The 24,918-nt window shown below is 36.4% G+C and overlaps 1 pseudogene; it reads right to left on the bottom strand.

Annotated features, from left to right (window-relative positions):
• Positions 1-23,728: 23,728 nt before the first annotated feature.
• LOC102140101 (large ribosomal subunit protein uL16-like) lies at positions 23,729-24,457 on the bottom strand (annotated as a pseudogene).
• Between the last annotated feature and the right edge of the window lie 461 nt (positions 24,458-24,918).

Here is a 24,918-nt window from a genome sequence, read left to right as displayed (position 1 = left end):
TGGGTTAGAACATGCTCTTTTAGCTCAGTGTAGTTTTTAGTACCCGTCTTCTGAAACCTACTTCCATCAATTCCTGTGTCTTATCCTCTCTCCAGTTCTGTGCCCTTGCTGGAGAGATGTTGGAGAAGAGGCGTTCTGGCCTTTGGGGTTTTCAGCGTTGTTTTAGTTGATTCTTTCTCATGTTTGTGAGTTTGTCTAGTTTTGACTTTGAGGATGCTAACCCTTGGATGGGGTTTTTGTGGGGGCTTTATTGTTGTTGATGATGCTGTTATTGTTTTCTGTTTGTTTTTCTTTCAATGGTCAGTACCCTCTTCTGTAGGGCTGCTGCTGTTTGCTAGTCCACTTCAGGCCCTGTTCATCTGGTTCACTCCCGCGCCTGGAGATGTCACTCAGGGAGGCTGGAGAACAGCAAAGATGGGTGCTTGCTCCTTCTTCTGGGATCTCTGACCTCAAGGGGAACAAACCTGATGCCAGTAGGATTGCTCCTGTATAGGTGTCTGACCACCCCTGTTAGAGGGTCTCACCCAGTTAGGTGGCACGGGGAACAGGACCCGTTTAATGAAGCACTTTGTCTGTTCCTTGGTGGAGGGGGTGTGCTTTCACTTGTCTGAGCTGCCCAGATTCCTCAGAACTACGGGGGAAAGGCTAAGTCTGCTGGTCTGCAGAGGCTGTGACCACGCTTCCCCCTAGAGGTTCAGAATTTAGGTAAAATAGACCATTTTTTGGCCTAGATATTGTGGCCCGGCTACATTACTTTACATATGCATATTTTGAAAATCAGACTCCAAAATAATATACATTAAAATGTCATTTTAAAACTTTGTAATTGTCACTATTTTCATTATATAAAAAATTAAAGTAAATTAAGAGTGTGCTACTTGTTAAATAGAACAAAATATAATTATGTACTAGAACTGTCTGGAACATTTATATTCATCAAGCAAATGCATAATTATTATAAAGATTGTCTGAATTTAAAAAGAGATATTTATTGAGTTACACACACTGTAAGTGATGCTAGGCCTACATTGGTGAGCAAAATAGGTATCTCCTTTGTCCTCATGAAGCATCTACTATCATGGAGAACATAGAAATTATTATATAATAACAGAAATGATTTCCTAATTAAACACTATTATAAATGACATGAACAAAAATAACAGGATTCCGTGAAGGGGCATATCAGGATTTATTTAAACTGCAAGATACAAGACAATATCTACAAGAAGGTGACGTTTACCATACTTCCTAGGACTAAGCAGACCTTAACCAGGAAACAGTGAGTGAAAGAATAATCCCTGGTGATGGGATAGCATCAGTGAGGCCACTTGAGGTGAGAGAAACTCCAATATTTTTACAGATACTGAAAGACATCCAATGTGGCTATCATGATGAGGGAAACTGGCATAAGCGGAGCTGGAGCTGGATGAGCAGAAGAAGGCAGGTGTAGTGGATTGAATGGTGGGTCCTGAAGATATCAGGTCCTAATCCCTAGAGCCTGGGAATGTGATTAAGCTGAGGGTCATGAGATAAGATGTTAACCCTGGATTAACCCTACAGAAGATTAATCCTAAATGTCATCACAGTATGTTTGTAAGAGAGAGGTAGAGGAACATCAGAAACATATAAAATAAGGCAATGTGAAGATGGAACAAGAGACATTTAATGATGATGGAATTGACAACTGGAGAGACAAGGCCTCAAACCAAGGAGTCTTGGTAGTTACCAGAAACCAGAGAAGGCAAGGAACACATTATGCTCTAGACTCACTAGAGAGAAAATGGCTCTGCCAGCACCTGGATTTGAACTTCTGGCCTCTGGAACTGTTGTTAGAGAATACATTTCTGTAGTTTTAAACCACCTACTTTGTGGTAATGTTTTAGATCATTCACAAGAAACTAATATGAAAGATAGATATTTTTAAGACTGTAAGTGCAATAGGAAGGAATGGTAAGTTCTTCTACAGGGTTTGGTATTGTCTATTTAAGGGATAAAAATAAGTCACTATAATTTCCTTGTGGATAATGGACTATAAAAGTCACTAGGGGAAGCTGGGAGACCAGTTAGAGGAGGTTACTTCAGAAGTTCCATCAAAACATGAGTAAATGATAAGCCTGAAATTCAAACCAATAAACTTAAAGCAGCAAAGCAGTTGAGCAAATATTAATAAGTAATAGGTCATTTGGCTTAATATATTCTCCTGAGGCTTTATTTAAGGGAGACTTAAATCTCCAATGATTTCTATGTATTTATCTTCTTGGCAACTATAAGGAAAGTAATAGATAAGTTTCCCAAAATACAGCAACCACATTTAATATTTGTTTGCCTATACACTTGAAACTTTTAGATTACCGACCCAACTTTAATATATTTACTTTCTTCCTTTTTATTAATCACATACACAAGTATTAATTAGATGTGTTGATCAGGAGGAGATAAACTACTACTATGTGAATTTAATATAATTCTCGAAATAAAGAAACTTAGCTTCATTGCCACTCATCCTCTTATCACATCTCCCAAAGCTGCCTATGGAGATCACAGTGTTTAGTTTATGTGGAAAGAAGTCTACTAATTCAATAGGGATATATGACACAGTTGTGAACAGGTGTTTTCTCCAGATTATAGATGTACAATTTAAAGTTTAAAGTATATATATGTAAAGTATAGATTAACATGTGATATGGTATGACCAGTATTAGGGACTAGTGGGGTACCATATAAAAGAGTGATTCATGTACATGTAATACTATGAGAGGATTATCAGATTCTAATGATTTGCCAGACACTCTTCTAGGCTCTTAATATGAATTAACAAATTTGATCATCTCAGTACTCTTATGAGGCAGGTATTTTCATTATCACTTTCTCTTAAAGGTAAAGTCACTGAGGGACGAATTACTTGACTAGGAGGAGCCAACAAGATGCTGGGACAACTGAGATTTGAATGTCAGCAGACTCACTCCAGACCTGCAAAACATTGTATTACAGTATGATTTTGATTATTTTATATTATTTATATTAGCACATTCAAATAATAAAAAGAATGATTTCCATAAGATATTAGAATCTTTGAAACAACTGTCAGTCCCTTAAAGAAAACAGCCAAGCTGTCTACTAATATCTGCCACTTTATCACCGCTCACATTTTTGACTGTACTGTGTTCTTTTGAACAAACAACTGATTGAATGAGTAAATACGTAAACTAAACAATTTTAAGGCTGATTGATAAACTCAAGGCCAACCAAATTGTTGCCCAACTATAAGATTAATTATTAGAAGAAAATAAAATGTTGAAAAAAAACACCAGTCATGTTTTAGGGGAATTATGACAGTTCCTCATGCCAATTATTTCAGGGAGTTTTAGGCATTTTACAATTCATATGTCCTTGTTTGTATGGAAATAGTAGTACCTGACCTATCTCATAGGGTTGAATATCCAGGCACTATTATATGTCAAATATGACTTAGATTCTAAAATACAGTCCTGTAAGTGGGGGTGGAGGGTGGGGAGAGATGGTTTGGGGACAAAACTCTTCCATCTCAGATCACCAGGCATTAGAGTCTCATAAGGGGCAGTCAACCTAGATTTCTGACATGCGCAGTTCACAACAGGGTTCCTGTTCTTATGAAAATCTAATGCCACTGCTGATCTGCCAGGAGGCAGAGCTCCGGAGGTAACGCTCACCACCCGCTGTGAGGCCCTTTCCTTGACAGGCAATGGACCAGTACAGATCTCCAGCCTGGGGTTTGGGACCCTGTTCTAAGTTACCAAGAATTCAACACTGAATATTTGAAAAATTATTTTCTGAATTTACATGATAGATTCTACACAATTTTCAATAAGCAAAAGAGATGGGTAGATAGAGATAGGTAGATAGATAATAGATGTATAAATAGAATATGATAGATAAATGAGAAACAAGAGATCTATAGAATATCCCTAAAATTAGTCTAGTTATTAGAAGCCTGTATACTGTTAATTAACATCTCCCCCTTTTCATTTCCCAAACTTCAAGTGCAAAAATTCCCTCTTTCCTCACTACACAATAAATCTTATTCAAACAAAAGAACTCTAACATAATCCTCTTTGTTATTTATTATTTAAAAGCCTTTCTTGCCCAGACCTCTATTTACATGACGTCTTCCCTGGGTCTTTACTGAGAGCTCAGAGTCCATTATCCTGTCAGCATTGTTTAGAATGCAGTGCAAACCTGTCCACTCGTTCTCACTAACCCTCATTTTGTCCTGGAGATGATCACCCTTGTTAGCCCTGCATTTGGGTACTGAGAAGTACATGGATCAGCTAGAGCATTTCCTATACTCCCTTTTCCAATACATATGACAAAAGATGAGACATCGCTATTTATGTCTCTCTCTCTCTCTCTCTCTCTTTCCAAATCATGTTTATTTATTCTGGTCTGTTTATTTTAATTTACAGGCTAGTTTTAAAAATAGGGAAAATGTTTTCTTTTTTCTCAATTATGTGGTAAATTATCATGCATTGCAGTCTTCTGTGTGGAAACCTATCAAGACTTTTAAAAAGTAAAATACATTTTTATAATATTTTCTTTATTCATGCACTTACTTCATCCTCTCATATAACTTCAACTTAAAAAGCTGGTTTTCCCACACAAAAAAGTGAGCTTTAAACATGTAAAGTTGAAGAAGCTAGCTAGTTTATGCATTTGGTTTTGTGTGAAACAATACAAAAAAACACTATGCATTTTTTACTTAAAAGTTGCTAAGTTGAAAGTTCTGATATTTCTTATTAAGTGAATTAGTGGGGAAAAGTTTCCTCACAACTATTTTGTATGATAAAGAGGTTGATGTTTCAAAAACATGAAAATGAATACTTTTAGCCTCAACTGTAAATTGAGAAATTTTGTTAACTATTAAATGATTATTTTTCTTCTTTTGCAGAGAGAAAAAATGTACCAGGATTTATTGCAGTCATTAAACAACGCATTTAAGTAACATTAAGGAACCCATTTTGTCTTTATCTAGTTTAAGATATTTTAGACCATAAAACTTCCCTCATGATATTTTAAACTAAACACTCATTTCTTCGTGGAATCAGCAACATGATTTTCAAAAATTATTGTGCTTAAACAAGAGCATGAAAATTAACAAACAGAAAAACCTGAATGAACTTGAGGCAACAAAAACAGCAAAAAGGATGATCAACCAGATAGTAATTCTAAAATACAGTTTTTAAAATCAATTTCCACAACTGTCAACACGTATGATACAGTATTAATAAAGTAAGCCTAATGTCTTAGATTTAAAGATACAAAATACGTTTTATGCAGAGTATTTCCTTAAAAGTTCATGCAAAACCCCTATTTGGTAAATCAAATCAAAATGTTGCCTTGGTCTACATTCCACTTCAAGTGACACTCTCACAGAGAGTCTTTTAGTTGCAGGATAAAATAAAATAAAAAATATGGAGCAAATCAGTTTTTAAAAATATATATATTTAAAATAAAAATAACTTTTTCATAAGGCATTACTAAGAATGTTCAAATTAAAGAGCACTCTTGAAGGGTTAGACAGAACATCTTTGGTCTGGGCTGACCAAGACAGTGCTGACTTGCTTCATGTTGGCCATGAAGCAACCGACAGGTGGCGCCAACTCCCTCCCATAAAGACCAGCACACCAGACCCCATGAGTGGCCCTCTAGGTGTGTCACACAACTCCAAAGAGAAATCTTGGCAAGGAATAGCTCATATTTTTGTGACCACCTATTGACCATCTGTTGACTATTTTCTACGACAACAACCAAAATGTTTTTCTTTTAAGCATTAAAAGTTTAACTTATTTTAAAATACAGCAAAATGAAACAAAGAAATGACCCTTTAGGAAAGTGAGTGCAGGAGACGGGAGAACATGTGCTTTGTGCTCTAGGCTTAGCTTATTCAACCATTCGAACAATACTAAGGATTCCAGGCACAGTGGCTCACCCTTATAATCCCAGCACTTTGGGAGGCCAAGGTGGGAGGATCACTTGAGGTCAAGAGCTCAAGACCAGACTGGGCAAAATGATGAAGCCCCGTCTCTACTAAAATTGCAAAAATTAGCCTGGCGTGGTGGCGGGCACCTGTAGTCCCAGCTACTTGGGAGGCTGAGGCAAGAGAATCGCTTGAACCCAGGAGATGGAGGTTGCAGTGAGCTGAGATCTCGCCACTGTACTCCAGCCTGGCAACAGAGCAAGACTCCATCTGGAAAAAAAAAAAAAAAAAAAGATTTCAGAAACCATAAGAAATATCAGTCAATATATTCCTAATGACATGTTGATAATATGAAATAAATTACAAAGTGTGAGATACATCTCCCCAGAGATTACATGTAACGACCTCATATAGATCTACTTTTGTTACCATTTTCATCTCCACATGTCTTACCAGCATGAGGGTGCTCTAGGGTAAGGAAGGTGAGGTGAGAACAGGGTACAAGAGCAGAAAACAAGCAATGCTTACCTGTACATGAAGATAAGAACAAAGGCAATAGTTGCTGTTTCTTTGAATAATGGACTTTAGAAAGATGATGTTTCTAATTTCTGCAACCATGACACATTTATTTCTTCATTTCTTCCAGTTTTCGCACCACTCTTTCTCCACAAACCATACATTTAAAAATTATTAAAAAGTAGGCACAGCCAGGCATGGTGGCTTACGCCTGTAATCTCAGCACTTTGGGAGGCCAAAGTGTGTGGATCACAGGTCACGAGTTCGAGACCATCCTGGCCAACATGGTGAAATCCCGTCTCTACTAAAAATACAAAAATTAACCGGACATGGTGGCACGCACTTCTAGTCCCAGCTGCTCAGGAGGCTGAGGCAGAAGAATTGCTTGAACCAGGGAGGCAGAGGTTGCAATGAGCCGAGATCATGCCACTGCACTCCAGCCTGGGCAATAGAGTGAGACTCCGTTTCAAAAAAAAAGTAGGCACGAAACTTCTAACAAAATAACAATATATTCCTCTCTTCCTTCTGAATACACATGCTCTTCTACCCTGGTAACCACTGCAGTCTAGGTTCCTTCTTCCATTCTGTCGCTTTGCGCGCACACACACACACACACAGAGAGAGAGAGAGAAAAGAGAGAAAGCTACACAGCAATAATGTGTATTAGCACATATATGTTGAATTACTTTCAATAGTGCTTTATATATACCATCTAGTGCTCCCAAAGTGCTGGAATTACAGGCATGAGCCACTGCTTCCGACTTATTTTGCAATTTTTTTTTTTTTTTTTGAGATGGAGTCTCGCTCTGTCGCCCAGGCTGGAGTGCAGTGGCCGGATCTCAGCTCACTGCAAGCTCCGCCTCCCAAGTTCACGCCATTCTCCTGCCTCAGCCTCCCGTGTAGCTGGGACTACAGGTGCCCGCTACCTCGCTCAGCTAATTTTTTGTATTTTTTTTAGTAGAGACAGGGTTTCACCATGTTAGCCAGGATGGTCTCAATCTCCTGACCTCGTGATCCGCCGGCCTCAGCCTCCCAAAGTGCTGAGATTACAGGCGTGAGCCACCGCGCCCGGCCTAATTTGCAATTTTTTATGATAACGTTCAACATTTCAAATTCTTATTTGTAACATATATTTCTTCCTTAATAAGCAGAAAACTATTCTCTGCTCAAATCTTTGGCCTGTTTTTAATTGAGTTGCTGAGTTGTCTTGAGTCTTGTTTCTTTATCAGTTTTGATGATCATTGCCTATTAATTAAACAGTGTAGATAATTTAATATAATTATTGTTATGGTTGGTTATTAATTTGCCATTTGCTGTTTTCTATTTGTCTTATTTGTTCCTGGTCTACATTTTTACATTTTTAATGCATTATTTTAGATTTAGTGTATTTTATGGTTCTGTTTTTTCTATGTTGTTTGACTTATTCGCTATAATTCCTTGTTTGCTTGTGTTTTTGTCTGCTTTCGATATTTTCTTTTTTACATTATAAATTTTAACTTATTATAATCTATTTTCAAATGATATGATACCACTTTGTGCATAGTACAAGAATCTTACAGAAGTATATTTTCATTATTTTTACTGTCCATTTAGTCATTAACGTCATATATATTATAAAACTTGCAATTGAATATTACTGTTTTTTATTTAAACAGTCACTTATCATTAGGAAATTTTTACATAATTTATCCACATAATTACCCCTTTAAATTCTTTAATCCATTTTGTATAACCAGATTTCAATTTGGTGTCATTTTACTTCTCCTTGAAAATGTTCCTTTAAATTTTTCTTCCTTTATTTTAGACATATTGCTTCACTAACTTTTGACTTACCTTATTTCCTCTGAGAAATCTGCCTTACTCATATCTATGTATGCACTGTTTGGATTTTCTCTATTTATTTATTTATTTATTTACCCCTGGTTTTAAGCACCTTGACTATAATGTGTCTTCAAATAATTTTTGTCATCACTGTATTTAGGATTCACTTAGCTTTTTGGATCTGTGGATTTAGCTTTCATCAAATTTGGAAAAATTTTTTACTATTATTTTTTCTAATAGTATCATTTCTAACTTTTGTCCTGCCCCTTCTCTCTTTCTGAGATTCCAGTTATATTTATAGTAAACTGCTCAAATTTGTTTCACAGCTCAATGATGCACTATTTATTTTAAAGTCCTTTTTCTTTTCTTAATTTGGATAATTTCAAGTCTCTTAATCTTTTATTCTGCAATTTCTAATCTTCTGCTAATTTCACCAGTTCTATTACGTATCAGATACTGTAGTTTTTATCTCTCGAATTCAATTTGCATCTTTTTATATTTCCATGTTTTATTTAACAGACTCTCATTTCCTCTAGCTTCTTGTGCATATGGAATACAGTCAAAATAACTGTTTCAGTGTTATTGTTACTAATTCTGCAGTCTCTGTTTTGGGACTAGTTTTGATTGGGTGATTTTTTCTCCTTTATCATGGGGCATATTTACATGCTTTTTTGCATACCCGGTCCTGTTTGAATAGACACAAACAGGCAATACTTATCTTGTCATGTGTGTACCTTTGCATTTCTGTAAATACTGTTGAGCTTTGTTATTGGAACAGTCAAATTACCTAAAACAGTGTGATTTCCTGTCTCACTTTTAGGTTTTGTTAAGCAGGATCAGAACAGCACGTGTTCTGGGTCTACGTTTCCCCAGTGGTTGGGCAAATCCCCTCTGAGAACTCTACCAAATAACCTGTGAGTTAGGAGGTTTTCCACTCTGCCTGTGGAGTTAGGGACTGTACTTAGCTCCGTGTGCGTTCTGAAACCTGTTAGGTAGTTTCCTCATAAATAGGCACCGATCAGGACTCAGCTGAAAACTCAAGGGGACCGCTGCGCATCTGCAGACTGCTTTTTCTGTGCAGCTTCCTCCTCTGAGCATGCTGGCTGTGAACTCTACCCTCTTGTCCTATCCACACTCAACTCCCTCTCCTCAACTCATTGGGAGTGCTGTGCTTGCCTGGGTTTCTTCTCACTGCCAGACAGGCAGGAAATTCTTCTTCTTCTTTTTTTTTTCCTTGAGATGGAGTTTCACTCTTGTCGCCCAGGCTGGAGGGCAATGGCACTATTTCGGCTCACTGCAACCTCGGACTCCTGGGTTCAAGTGATTCCCCTGTCTCAGCCTCCCCAGTAGCTGGGATTACAGGCACCCAGGCAGGAAATTCTTTACAGACAGGATCCTGTGTCAGTAGTAAAGCTCGGCTTGTTTGTTTCCATCTATAGGAAGAACGGCCCTTAACTGGATATCTTCAATGTCTTGAAAAATGTTGTTTGATATATTATGTCATGATTTTGGGTTGTTTGAGCCTGGAGTGTACATTAGAATGTTATTTTTCTAGAAGTTTTGTTGCAAGCTTAAAATATAATAAATTTTAAGAATCATCTCTATTGGAATAGACTACTCCTACTGTCAAATAGGCATGTACGACATGGTAAGGAATGCTAACCAGTATATTTAATGCAACTCCTGTGTAGTTGCTGTGCAATTTTCTTGTATGCCAGTTATTAAAGAAAATAGCAATCAATATTTTAGTGTAACACAGATATAAATACACATCTTAGTAAATGGAACAGGTTTGGACTGGACATATTAAAATTATATAAATTGAAAGATTAAAAAATGTTTCTATTAAAACATTTTATGGAGGAGACTAAAATAAATGAAAAAGTTAATCATGAATTAAAAAATAGATAAGCCATTAAAAAAAGAAAAACTCTTAATTTGAAAGATTTTTCTAAATATGCCTATTCCCACCCCTGAAATCTCAATTTGTTTTTAGTTCATCTCATTAATAAATAAGTTCTTAACCAAAAGCAAACTCCCAATTCCACTATACATTGTGTATTTTTTATTTATTTTACTGTTTTATTTGTCTTTTTATATCCTAAATTTATATTCCATAAAATTTATAGAAAAGGATGCAATTGCTATTAAGCATGGGGCTATATTGCTTGTTACCAAATCATATATACATATAAAAACAATTTGGAATACTGCTTGGCATTTTAATATTTTTATTTGCTTGGTAATTTAATTACAGTACTGTATGGTTAGTGCTCTACGTTTTTCTTCAGTAAACAATCCATTTATCTTTATTAACTACCTTATATGGAATATGTTTTCATGGAGAGGAGTAAGAAAATAAGGCCCCTCAATTTAATAAGGTTTAGTTATTAAGTGTTTAAACCTTCTAAAATCAAAATACTTGATGTCTCTTATTTGGTTTAAATGTATTGAAAATATTAAATCAGGAAATGAAAACTCCAAAGAAGACATACTCTTTGATTTGGGATACATTTATTAGCTTCAACAATTAAAACTAGTTTTAAATTTTTGCACAGAATGGCACATTCCTAACTGCCCAGAAAGAAACATTTCCCAGTTTTCCCATCATGCATTATGACAAAACAAAACTAGAGAAGCAAACACAAATAACCTCAGACACTGAGATTCTCAGATAATATAATGCCAGGATTTCAAAAAGGTAACAATTTAAAAAAAATTAGATGTTGAATGAGGAGGCAGAGCAACGTGGCCAAAGAGAAGCTTCCAGCAACTGTCCCGTGCCACAGGAACACCAAATTAAAACACTATCCACACAAAAACATCCCCATAAGGAGCAAAAAGCAGGTGAGTGATCATTACATATGTTTAAAATTGTATCAAGGAAAGAGGAACTGAAAAGGGTGGGAAAGACAGTCCTGAATTACTGACACTACCTTTTCTCCATCCCCTGTCAATGGCTACATGAATTTATGTGCTTGGGGGAGGGAGAGTGCAGTGATTGTGGCACTTTGCATTGAAACTCAGTGCTGCCCTTTCACAGGGGAAAGCAACATGCGACAGGATTCCTCTTGTGCCCATGGAGGGAGCATTTAAACCAGCTCGATCCAGAGGCAAATTGTCCATTCCAGTGGTCGGAACCTGAGTTTCTGCCAGCCTCACCATTGTGGGCAAAAGTGCTCTCAGGTCCTACGTAAACTTGAAAACTTGAAATGCAGTCTAGGCCATAAGGACTGCAATTCCCTTGCATGTCCTCGTGCTATGATATGCTGAGAGCCGGTGGATTGAGGGCACGTGACCCAGTGAGACATCAGCCAGGGTGACCAAGGGAATGCTTATGCTCCGCCCTTCCCCATCCGCAGGCAGCACAGCTCGCAGCTCCAGGAGAGACTTCGCCTTTCTGCTTGAGGGAAGGAGAGAGAAGGGTAGAGAGGTCTTTGTCTTGCAGGTTGGATACCAGCTCAGTCATTGTAAGATAGGGTGCCAGGCACAGTCCCGAGGCTTCTATCTCAGGCCCTAGTTCCTGTTCAACATCTCCAAATGTAACCTGGGCCAGAAGGGAACCCATTGCTTTTTAGGGAAAGATCCAGTGCTGACAGAAATCATCACCTGCCTTGAATAATCAGCCATGGTAGCCAGGCAGTATGTGGCCCTTGGGTGAGATTCAGAGCCATGCTGGCTTCAGGTGTGACCCAGAATATTCCCAGCTGTGGTGTCCATGGGGAGAGAGCTTCTCTGCCTGAGGAAAGGAGAGAGAAGAGAAAACTTTGTTTTGCAGGTTGGGTATCAACTCAGTCACAGTGCGGTAGAGCACCAAGTAGGCTCCTGGGGTCCCTGATTGCAGGCCTTGGCTCCTGGACATTTATGGACCTGCCCTGAGCCAGAGGGGAGTTCACTGCCCTAAAAGAAGAGTCTTATAACTGGCAGCATTTACCACAAGTTAACTAAAGAGAACTTGGGCCTTAAGCAAACATTGGACATAGCCAGGCAGTACTCTCTGTGGGCCTGGTAACCACAGGGAGAGACTCCTCTGCTTGAGAAAGAGGAAAGGAATAGTGGGAAGCACTTTGTCTTGCCACTTGGGTGCCAGCTCAGCTGCAGTAGAAGAAAGCACCAAATAGATCTCTAAGGATTCTGACTCCAGGCCCTGGCTCCCAGGCAGCACCCCCAGGTGCACCAGGGGCTGGGTGGGGACTAGCTGCCTTGAAAGGAAGGACACAAGCCTGACTAGATTCACCATCTGATGGCTACGAGCCTTAGGGCTCTGAGTGAGTATAGGCAAGCCAGGCTGTATTCATTGCAGGCCTTGGGTGAGAACCAGTGTTCTGCTTACTTTGGGTCTGACCCAACGCAGTCTCAGTGGTGCTGGCCACAGGAGTGCTTGTGTTACCCCTCTTCAAGATCCAAGCAGCTCAGCACAGAAAGAGAGAGACTCCATTTGTTTGAGGGAATGTAAGGGGAAAGTACAAGAGTCTGTCTGGGAATCTACAGAATTTTTACAGACCTTCCTCAAGACCACTATGGTGGTAGCTCTATGAGTCTACAAGAGCTATATCATTACTGGGCTTGGAGTGGTCACTAAAGTAGATATGGGTGCAGTGACAAAAGGTGTAGATCAAAAGACCCATGTCCCCTGGAATACTTGGAAAGCCTTCCCAAGAAGAACAAGTACAAACAAGCCCAGGCTGTGAAGACTAAAATAAATGCCTAAATTCAATTTCCAGACGCTTATTAACATCCACCAGAATCATGACCATCTGAGAAAACATGACCTCACCATACTAACTAAATAGAGTAGCAGTCACAAATTGTGGAGAGAAGAGATATGTGAGCATTCAGATAGAGAAATCAACATAGCTATTTTGAGGAAGCTCAACAAAATTCAAGACAACACAGAGAAGGAATTCAGAATCATATCAGATAAATTCAACAAAGAAGTTAAAATAATTAAAAAGAACTAAGTGGAAATTCTGGAGCTAAACAACTTAATTGACACTGAAGAATGTGTCAGAATCTCTTAACAGCACACTTGATCAAGCAGAATGAGTAATTAGTAAGCTGAAAGACAGGTCATTTGAAAATAGCCAGAGGAGACAAAAGAAAAAAAAAAACAATGAAGGACAATTACAGTATCTAGAAAATTGCCTCAAATTGACAAATCTAAGAGTTATTAGCCTTAAATAGTGGGTAGAGAGACAGATCAGGGTAGAAAGTTTATTAAAAGAGGTAATAACAGAGAACTTCCTAAATCTAGGAAAGATATCAATATTTAAGTACAAAAAGGTTATGGAACACCAAGTATTTCTTATTTTTAACACAAATAAGAATACCTCAAGACATTCAATAATCAAACTCTCAAAGGTCAGGGATAAAGAAAGAATCCTAAAAGCAGCAAGAGAAAAGAAACAAATAACATACAAAGGCCCTCTAATACATCTGATAGTAGACTTCTCAGTGGAAATCTTACAGACCAGGAGAGATTCGCATAATGCACTTAAAGTGCTGAAGGGAAAAACTTTTATCCTAGAATAATGTATCTAGAGAAAATGTCCTTCAAACTTGTAGGAGAAATAAAGACTTTTCCAGACAAACAAAAGCTGAGGGATTTTATCAACGCCAGATTTGTCCTTCAAAAAATCCTAAAGGGAGCTCTTTGATCTGAAACACAGGACATTAGTGAGTAATAAGAAATAATCTGAAGGTACAAATCTCACTGGGAACAGTAAACACAAAGAAAAACACAGAATATCACAAATTTATTATTGTGGTATGTGAACTACTTATGTATTGAATAGAAAGACTAAAGGACAAACCTACCAAAAATAATAACTACAACAACTTTTTGAGACATAGACAGTATAAGAAAATACACAAAGTGACCACAAAATGTTAAAGAGTTAAAAAGTGAGGGGATCAAATTAAAGTGTAGAGTTGTTAATAGTTTTTTTTTTTTTTTAGCTTGTATGTAGTTTGCTTGTTTATGCAATCAGTGTTAAGCTGAAAAAAGTTAAAAAACACAGTAACATGAAATTGAAAAACTTACAACAGATACACAAAAAAATAAAAAGCAAACAAACCATACTACCTGAGGAAGTCACCTTCACTAAAAAGAAGACAGGAAGGAAGGAAAGAAGGAAGAGAAGACAACAAAACATCTAGAAAGTAAATAACAAAATGGCAGTCATAAGTCTTTACTTATCAGTAATAACATTAAATGTAAAAGGACTAAACTCACCAATCAAAAGACATAGAGTGGGTAAATAAATAAAATAAAAAGAACAAATGATCTGCTGCCTATGCAAAACATATTTCACCTATAAAGACATTCATAGACTGAAAATAGTGTATGGAAAAATATATTCTATGTAAATAGAAACCCAAAAGAGCAAGAGTAGCTATACTTATATTAGACAGAATAGATTTCAGGACAAACCCTGTAAAATGAGGCAAAGCAGATCATTATAGAATGATAAAGGGGTCAATTCAGGAAGAGGATTTAACAATTCTAAATATATATGCACCCAACACTGAGCACCTACATATACAAAGCAAATATTTTTAGAACTAAATAGAGAGACTCTAACACAATAATAGCTGGAGACCTCAACATCTCCTTTCAGCATAGGTCAGATGTCTCAGACAGAAAATCGATGAAGAAATGCTGGACTTAATCTGCACTATAGAACAAATGGACCTAATAGATATTTACAGAACTTTTCATCCAACAGCTATAGAATACACATTCTTCTCCTTAGCACATAAATTCTTCTCAAGTATAGTCCAATGTTACATCCCAAAACAAGTCTTAAAATATTCAAAAAATTGAAATAAAATCAAGCATCTTCTCTGACCACAATGGAATATAACTAGAAATCAATAACAATAGGAATTTGGAAAACTATACAAATATGTGGCTATTTGCTCCTGAATGACAATATGCTTCTGAATGACCAGTGGGTCAATGAAGAAATTGAGAAGAGAGTTTAAAATGTCTTGCAGCAAACGGAAATGGCTACACAACATACAAAGACCTATGGATACAGTGAAAGCAGTACTAAGGGAGGAAAATTATAGCAATAAGTGTCTACACCACAAAAACAAAAAAACTTCAAATAAACAACCTAATGATGCATCTTAAAGACCTAGAAAACGAAGAGCGAACCAAACTCCAAATTAGTATAAGAAAAGAAATAATACATATTGGAGCAAAAATAAATGAAATTGAAATAAAAATAATTAAATATCAACAAAATAAAAATTGTTTTTTAAAGAGAAGCAAAATAAATAAATCTTGAGTCTGATTCAATGAGAAAGAAAGGGTGAAGACCCAAATAAATCAGTGATGAAAACGCTGACGTTACAACTGATACTGCTGAAATTCAAAGGATCTTTAGAGGCTACTCTGAGAAACTATACGCCTAATGAATTGGAAAGCCTGGAAGAAATGAATAAATTCTTAGACACATACAATCTATCAAGATTTTTTTCTTTCTAACTTTTAGGTTCAGGGGAGAAATATGCATGTGTGTTACATGAGTAAATTGCATTTTGTGGATGCTTTATGTACAGGTGGTTTCATCATCCAGATGATAAGCATGGTACTTGATACTTTTTCAATCCTTACCCTGATCTCATCTTACACTCTCAAGTAGGCCGTGGTGTCTATTATTCTCTTCCTTGTATCCATGTGAACTGAATGTTTCCCTATTTATATGTGAGAACAGTGGTATTTGGTTTTCTGTTTCCGTGTTAGTTTGCTTAGGATAATGGCCTTCACTGAAAGTGCATCCATGTTGCTGCAGAAGACATGAATTTATTCTTTTTATGGCTGTGTAGTATTCCATGGTGTATATGTACCACATTTTCTTTATTCAGTCCACAATTGATGGGCATCTAGGTTGATTCCATGTTTTTGCTATTGTGATAGTGCTGGAATGAACATCCGAAGTCATATATATTTTAGTGGAATAATTTATTTTCCTCTGGAGACACACCTAGTAATGGGATTGCTGGGTCAAATAGTAGCTCTGTTTTAAGTTATTCAAGAAATCTCCGAACTGCTTTTCACAATAGCTGAACTAATTTATATTCCCACCAACAGTGTATAAGCATTCCTTTTTATATGCAACCTCGTAGCATGTGTTATTTATTTACTTTTTAATAATAGCCATTCTGAATGGTGTGAGATGGTATCTCATTGTGGTTTTAATTTGCATTTCTCCAATAGTTTGAGATCTAGAGCATTTTTTCATATACTTGACTGTGTGTATGTCTTCTTTTAAGAAGTGTCTATTCATGTCCTTCACTTATTTTTAATGGGGTTACTTGTTTTTGCATATGAAAGTTTCTTATAGGTTCTAGATATCAGACTTTTGTCAGATGCATAGTTAACAAATATTGTCTCCCCTTCTATAGGTTGTCTGTTTACTCTGTTGATAGTTTCTTTTACTGTGCAGAAGCTCTTTAATTAGGTTCCACTTGCCAATATTTGCTTTTGTTGCAATTGCTTTTGGCATCTTTGTCATAAAATCTTTACCAGGGCCCATGTCTAGAATGATATTTCTTAGATTTTCTTGTATAGTTTTTATAGTTTTAGGTTTTACATTTAAGTCTTTAATCCATCTTGAGTTTATTTTTGTGTATGGCAAAAAGAAGGGGTTCACACTCAATCTTCTGCATATGGCTGGCCAGTTATCCCAGCACCATTTATTGAATAGAAGTTTCTTTCCTTTTTGCTTGTTTTTGTCAACTTTGTTGAAGATCAGATGGTTGTATATCTGTGGTTTTAGTTCTGAGTTCTCTAACCTGTTTCATTGGTCTATGCATCTGTTCTTTTTTTACCAGTATCACATTGTTTTGGTTACTGTAGTCTTGTATTGTAGTTTGAAATTGGGAAACCTACCAAGATTGAATCATAAAGAAATTAAAAACCTGAACAAACTAATAACAAGTTATGAGATCAAAGTCAAAATAAAAAGACTCCTAGCAAAGAAAACCCAGAATCCTATGGCTTCACTGCTGAATTTAACCAAATAATGAATACTAATCCTACTTAAACTATTCCAAAAAAATAGAGGAGGAGGGAATATTTCCAAATTCATTCTATGAGGACATTATCACCCTCATACCAAATCCAGGCAAAGATCCATCAAACCAAGACAACTACAGGCCTATATCCCTGATAAGGATTTAAGGAAAAAATTTCAACAAAATACTAGCAAATTGAATTCAACAACACATTAAGAAGATCACTCATTACAACTTAGTGAGATTTATCCCTGGGATGCTAGGATGATTCAGCGTATACAAAGCAATCAGTGTGACATATCATATCAACAGAATAAAGGACAAATACCATATGATCATTTCAACTGATGCTGAAAAAGCATCTGATAAAATTCAACATCTCATCACAACAAAAATCCTCAAAAAAAAAAAAAAAGAGTACAAAAAAACTAAACACAATAAAAGCCATATGTGACAGACCCACAGCTAGTATCATACCACTACTGAATAGTAGTGGTAGAAGTAGTATTCAGTAGTGGCAGAAATATTCAGTAGTGGTAGTAGTATTCAGTAGTGGTAGAAATAGTATTCCAGTACTACCAGTCCTGGAAGTCCTAACTAGAGCAATCAGATAAGAGAAAGAAATAAAGGGCATCCAAATTAGAAAGGAAGAAGTCAAATTATCCTTGTTCACAGATTACATAATCTTATATTTGGAAAAAGCTAGGCTCCACCAAAAAATATTAGAACTGATAACAAATTCTGTAAAGTCTCAGCATACAAATTCAACATACAAAAATCAGTAACATTTTATATGCCAATAAAGAACAATCTGAAAAAAAATTAAGAAAGTAATCTCATTTGCAATAGTTGCTAATAAAATAAAATACCTAGGAATAAACTTAAGAAATGAAAGATGTCTACAATGAAAACAATAAAGCATTGATTCAAAAATTGATGAAGACACAATAAAATAGAAAGGTATTCCACGTTCATGCATTGGAAGAATCAATATTGTTAAAATGTCTATTCTACCCAAAACAATCTAAAGATATAATGCAATCCTTATCACAATACCAGTGACATTCTTTACAGAAATAGAAAAAATATTGTAAAATTTATGTGAAATCACAAAACACCCAGAATAACCAAAGCTTTCCTAAACAAAAATAATAAAACTGCAGGAATCACATTATCTGATTGTAAATTATACTACAGAGCTATAGTAAACAAAATGGCATGTTACTGGCATAGACACATACACATATATCAGTGGAACAGCATAGAGAACCTAGAGACAAATCCATACTTGTAAAATGAACTCATTTTCAATAAAGTTGCCAGGAATATGCATTGAGGAAAGAATGGTTTTTTCAATAAATGCTGCTGGAAAATCGGGATATCCATATGCAGAAGAATGAAACTAGGCCATTATCTCTGACTATATACAAATATCCAATCACAATGGATTAAAACTAATGGGTTGAAACAAATGGATTAAAATGGACTGATAGTGAAGACCTCACACTATAAAACCCCTAAAAGAAAACATTGGAGAAACTTGCTAGGACATTGCACTGGGCAAAGATTTCTTGATTAATACCTCACAGGCACAGGCAACCAAAGCAAAAATAGACAAATGAGATAATATCAAGTTTAAAAACTTCTTCGTAACAAAGCAAACAATCAATAAAATGAAAAGGTACCTCACAGAATGAAAGAAATTTGCAAACTACCACCTGACAAGGTATTATTAATCAGAATATAGAAGGAGCCAAATAACTCTATAGGGAAAAAATCTAATAATCCAATTTAAAAATGGACAAAAGATCTGAATAGACATTTCTCAAAAGAAGACATGCAAATGGAAAACAGGCAAATGAAAATATGCCCAACGTCACTGATAATCAGAGAAATAGAAATCACAACTACAATGTGATATATTTCACATTTCATATTTTAACACGTAGTTAAAATGGCTAAGATCCAAAAGACAGGCAGTAATGAATACTGGTGAGAATGTGGAGAAAAAGGAATCTTTGTACACTCTTGGTAGGAATGTAAATTAGTGCAACCACTATGGAGAACAGTTTGGAGGTTCCTCAAAAAATTAAATATAGAACTACCAGATCATCTAGCAATCTCACTACTAGATACAAAAAAGAAAGGAAATCAATATATCAAGGAGATAACTTGCACTCCCATGTTTATTGCATTACTAGTCATCATAGCTAGGATTTGTAAACAGCCTAAGTTTTCATCAACAGATGAATAAAGACAATGTGGTCCATATACACAGTGGAGCACTATTCAGCCATAAAAAAGAATTAGATTCTGTCATTTGCAACAACATGAATGGAACAGGAGGTCATTGCATTAAATGGAATAAGCCAGGCACAGAAAGACAAATGTTGTATGTTCTCACTTATTTGTGGGAGCCAAAACAATGGAACTCGTGGACATAGACAGTATTATGATGGTTACCAGAGGCTGGAAGGGGTAGTGAGTTGGGGAATGAGGTAGGTTAATGGGCACAAAAATACAGTTAGACAGAATGAATAAGATCTAGTATTGGATAGCACAACAAGTTGACAAAAGCGAGCAATAATTTATTGTACATTTTTAAATAACTAAAAGTAAAATTGGATTGTTTGTATCACAAAGGATAAATGCTTGGAGAGAAGAAAACTCCGTTTACTCTGATGTGATTCAGACACATTGTTTGCCTGTATCAAAATATCTCATGTACCTCATATATATACACCTACTATGTGCATACAAACATTAAAATAAATACTTAAAAATGAGGCAGAGTAAAATTGAGTAAATTCTTATGGTTTCAATATGTAGTAAATTTTGCCTTTATTTTTTGAAAATAGGCTACATGAAAATGCAGAAGTTTCTAAATCCCTATAATTGGTCTTTTGATGCTCTGATGCTGAGATTTACAGCCTACACCAGGGATTCTCCATGGAAAGAGAATGCCCTGGGTTCTGCCAGAATTAATAGAGAGGTTTTGTTTTTCTAACTTTACTTACCTGCCCATGAGGCAGTTCAACTGTGAGAGTTACTTTAGGAGCCTAATTATGTACCATTGAATCCTGACTCTTACACCACGTTTATAGCACTAGTCAAACTGCTTATTTTCTGTAACTTGGGATCTTCAACTGTAAATATTAATCCAAACTAAATCACTGGATTGTTTGGAGGATGAAATAATACAAACCACATAAACTGCTTACAGCAGTGCTCAACATATTGTAAATCCGGAATAAATGTTAAACAGATATTAGTTACCATATTAATAATTAACTATTATACACACAGAGCTATACTTACTAATGGAAGTGTTTTATAACATTTAGAAGCACTGAGACAGAAAGAGTTGAAAATTTTAAGTATAAATAAGAAAACTGGGCATGCACTCTCCACAACTCATCAGAGGATGAGTAGGCAAATATGCAAAGCGTGAATTCTTCTCATCCTTACTTGATCCTGCCCTATTGCACCTCCATGTATGTATATTCATGAAGTGATTGTCAATACCATGAAATAGCTAAATGAAGTGGCTGGAAGTCTTTTAGGCAATTCTCTGTAAAGTAAAGTGATATAAATGGCAGAACATTCAGAAGGAATTTTGACTAGAGTAACAGGAAGCCAGGAATTAGCAGTGGGAGGAAGAAAACCCACAAGTGCATGGAGTTACTCTAAATAAAAGTCTGTATTTGGACTGTTAATTTTATACATCAACCTGCTGGTTAACATTTCATTTCAGAGGCAGATTTGACCACCACAAAAGTAGGCATAAAATGAGAACATAGACATCTCTTTTTAAGTTGAACAAATCTTACTTTAAACATAAGAAAAGAGAAAGTAGCTAACGTGTGGCCTTAGACAAATACTAAACAGCAAAGGAATGGGAATTACCCACCAATGTGTTTCTAGAATTGTGGCATTAACTCAGAAGGCCCAGAAAAACATCTTGAAATAATCTACTGCTAACCAAAAGGTTATCTGAAGAAAGTTCTAATATTTTTTAAAAGTCGAAAGCTGCTGTAGAAACAGGAGTAGAACAAAACAGGTATAGATAAAGTGGCAAAGAGGTGCATGAACAGGAGACATATTTTTAAATATCATAGAAAAATATATTCATTTGTAATCTGATCGAAGTACTCACTGCAGTTTAAAGAAAATTCATTAAAATTAAAATTTTCAGGGTAAACTGAGCACATTAGTAAAATCCATGCAGAATAATGAGATAAGCTAAAAATCTTAATCAGAAATCAGATTTCTCTGTTGTATACTACAATCTAAGGGACAGAGGAACATTATCTGTAGACTTGTGGTATAAAAAAAGAATTGTAATTTTTATATGCACCTAATTAATACTTCACTTGTGAAGGTAACACCCAAATTTGTAATAGGCATGAACTCCAATAATATGGCATTACAGTGCTTTTTATTAAAAGCAAGTAAGCAAACAGACAGAACTATTGAACTCCAAGCAACCAAATGGTAAAATGTCAAACTTCATTTGAAGCTATTTGTAACAACAACGTCCAATTTCTGAAAGTCAATTTATTTCTCTGAAAGTACATTTAGAATAGTGTTCTAAATTTTTAAAATAATATGTACAAACGTAAAATGTATCTAGAAGTATAAAAACAATCTAATACGCTTTGTTGCCCCAGAGGTGGTGTGGCAGTGATGTTGTAGTTGTGACTTCTTGGCAAAGATGAATTATATTTCCCGGAATTCCTTTTTCTGCATGTTTCTTGTTAGGATGGGACACCACAGACATTTTAGTGTGAAATTTGGAGGGTAGAAGTAGAGCAGCAGTCATTTTATAATGCTTGGAAGGTTGGGGTGCGGTCATCAGTGACTCTTGTCATTCTTCCCCATTGTCCCCCATTTGCTGGCTCGCTTTTTGTGGATGTGAGGCAGCAGCCAGGACTGTCACTGCTACGCCTTTCCCTGGATCCCCAGTCAGCCTCTCTGACGCTTGAGTCAGGTGCGTGTTCAGCCCCTTGATGAAGGAAAGGTTCCAGCTTCTTCTGCAGATCATTCACATCATCAAAGTTAGAGGTTTGAAAACTGAGAGGAGTTTCAGTTTCCCCTTGTGAGTTTCAGCTTCTGCAGGTGGCTTCCACGTTGACCTTGCTGATGGCCACTTGACATTTGTTTTCCTTTCTGTCTCACAGACTTAAAACTCTACTGTCAGTCACAAAGTCAACAGCATCACAAGGACTCTTTGACCTTATCCTAAAATTGTGTTGGTCAGACCCCCGCAACAAATATATATTTAGCCATATCCCATTGGTTTTGCTTCTTTGATCGAAAAAAGCCTAATACAGAAGGCAACTAGATGACAGAAGATACAGTTAAGATGTGCCTTTTAAAAATTATAACCTTGAGTACCTTTTGATTTTGAAACGCATATAAGGTATATAGCCAACTTTTATTGAGTGTTTGCCATGTGTTTGGCATTGTTCTAAGTTCTCTATATGCCTTTATTCTACTAACAGTAAGACACAGTTATTTAGATTCATTGTTTTAAGTGAGGAAACTGTATTTCAGAGAGGCTAAGTAACTTGTTAAGGTTTAGACAGCAAGAAACTACCAGGTTAAACTTCCAACTCAGGTAATTTAGATCACGAAGCTAAACCTTTAACTCATTTGCATCTTTCTTAATCACCTCACCTGTTCTTTGTCATCTATTTTATAATAGTAACACAGGTTATTTTTACCTAGCAGTCATTATACACTTTGAAATTCAAAGTTATCAAAAATATTTCCTTGTGTGTACAAAATTACTAAAAAATTGATAAATCGTTTTTGATGTTTCCTTCTTTTTCAACAATATCTGAATTTTAAGATCAGATCTGTTCAGATCTTTTGCCTATTTTAAAATTGGAAGTTGTACTTTTTGTTTCCTTACTGTTGAGTTTTAATCATTATTTGTATATTTTGGATACAAGTCTTTTATCAGACAGGTGACTTTCAAATATTTTCCTCATTCTTTGGCTTTTGTTTTGATTATCTTAACAGTGTCTTTCACAAAGCAAATTTTACTTTTAACATAGTTCAACTTATGACTTTTCTCTTTCATGAAAAATGTTTGGTCTTTTATTTTAAAATACGTAGCTAAACCCAGTATCACCTTTCTTCTATATTTTCTTGCAGAAATTTTCTGATTTTTAAGTTTACATTTGGATCTATAATGCATTTAAAATAATGTTTTGTCTATAATGCATTTAGAATGTTATATCTGTGTTTAGGTTCAATTATTGCATAGACGTGTCTAATTTTTCGAGCACATTTTCTTGAAAAAACTTTGCCCATTGAATTGCCTTTGATTCTTTGCCAAAAATCAGTCGACTGTTTGTAAGGGTGTATTTTTGAACTTTTTTTTTTTTTGGACAGGAAGTAGAATTTATTGGTGGGTATTAAGTGGGGGCAGCATATTGGAAGCCCTCGTGAGTGCAGGGCCCGCCATCTGTCCAGAGGACCACGATTGGGGATGTACTTGACCCCACAGCCATCTGGGATGAGCCGCTTTTCAGCCTCCATGTCTTCAAATTCATCAGCATTGAACTTGGTGAAGCCCCACTTCTTTGAGATGTGGATCTTCTGGCGGCCAGGAAACTTGAACTTGGCCCTGCGCAGGGCCTCAATCACATGCTCCTTGTTCTGCAGCTTGGTGCGGATGGACATGATAACTTGGCCAATGTGAACCCTGGCCACAGTGCCCTGGGGCTTTCCAAAAGCACCTCGCATGCCTGTTTGGAGACTGTCAGCCCCAGCACAGGACAACATCTTGTTGATGCGGATGACGTGGAAGGGGTGCAGCCGCACCCGGATATGGAAGCCATCCTTGCCACAACTTTTTACCATGTACTTATTGGCACAAATTCGGGCAGCCTCCAGGGCTTCAGAGGACAGCTGCTCATATTCATCTGACACCATGTGGCCACAGAGCGGAAACTCATCCACTTTTGCTTTCTTCCGCCCCAGGTCAAAGATGCGAATCTTGGCATCAGGGACACCTCCGCAGAAGCGAGACTTTGGGTGCGGCTTGTTCTTACAATACCGGTAACAACGGGCGGGGCGGCGGCCCATGGCGACACCAGGATCTTCAGTGGCGCGCCGAAGGGAAAGAGCTTGAGCTTTATATTCTATTCCGTTGATCTATGTGTCTATTCTTTGACCAATACCATGCATTCTTGATTACTGTATCTTTATTGCAAGTCTTACAATTGGGCAGTGTGAGCCTCCAAATTCGTTCTTTTCCTTCAAAATGTTCTCGGCTATTGTAGGTTTTCCCCCTTTCAGTGCATATTTTAGAATTAGTTTTTGATATACACAAAATATCTTCTTATGATTTTGACTGTAACTGTGTTGAATAAATAGAATGATTTGGAAAAAATTGACATATTAGCAGTATTGAGTCTTCCATTCCATGACACAGAATATCTTTACATTTATTTAGATCTTTGATTTCTGTCATCAGAGTTTGTGCATGTAGATATATCCTACATATAGATCCTATATATATAGTGTTAGATTTATCCTGGAGTATTTCATATTTCTGATACATTTGTATTTTGTATTATTGTCTTTAA

Source organism: Macaca fascicularis, chromosome 3, assembly GCF_037993035.2.
Source record: "Macaca fascicularis isolate 582-1 chromosome 3, T2T-MFA8v1.1".
In the NCBI taxonomy this organism is placed as follows: domain Eukaryota; kingdom Metazoa; phylum Chordata; class Mammalia; order Primates; family Cercopithecidae; genus Macaca; species Macaca fascicularis.
Note: the sequence above shows the minus strand (reverse complement) of the source record. Positions and strands in the feature narration are given on the sequence as shown.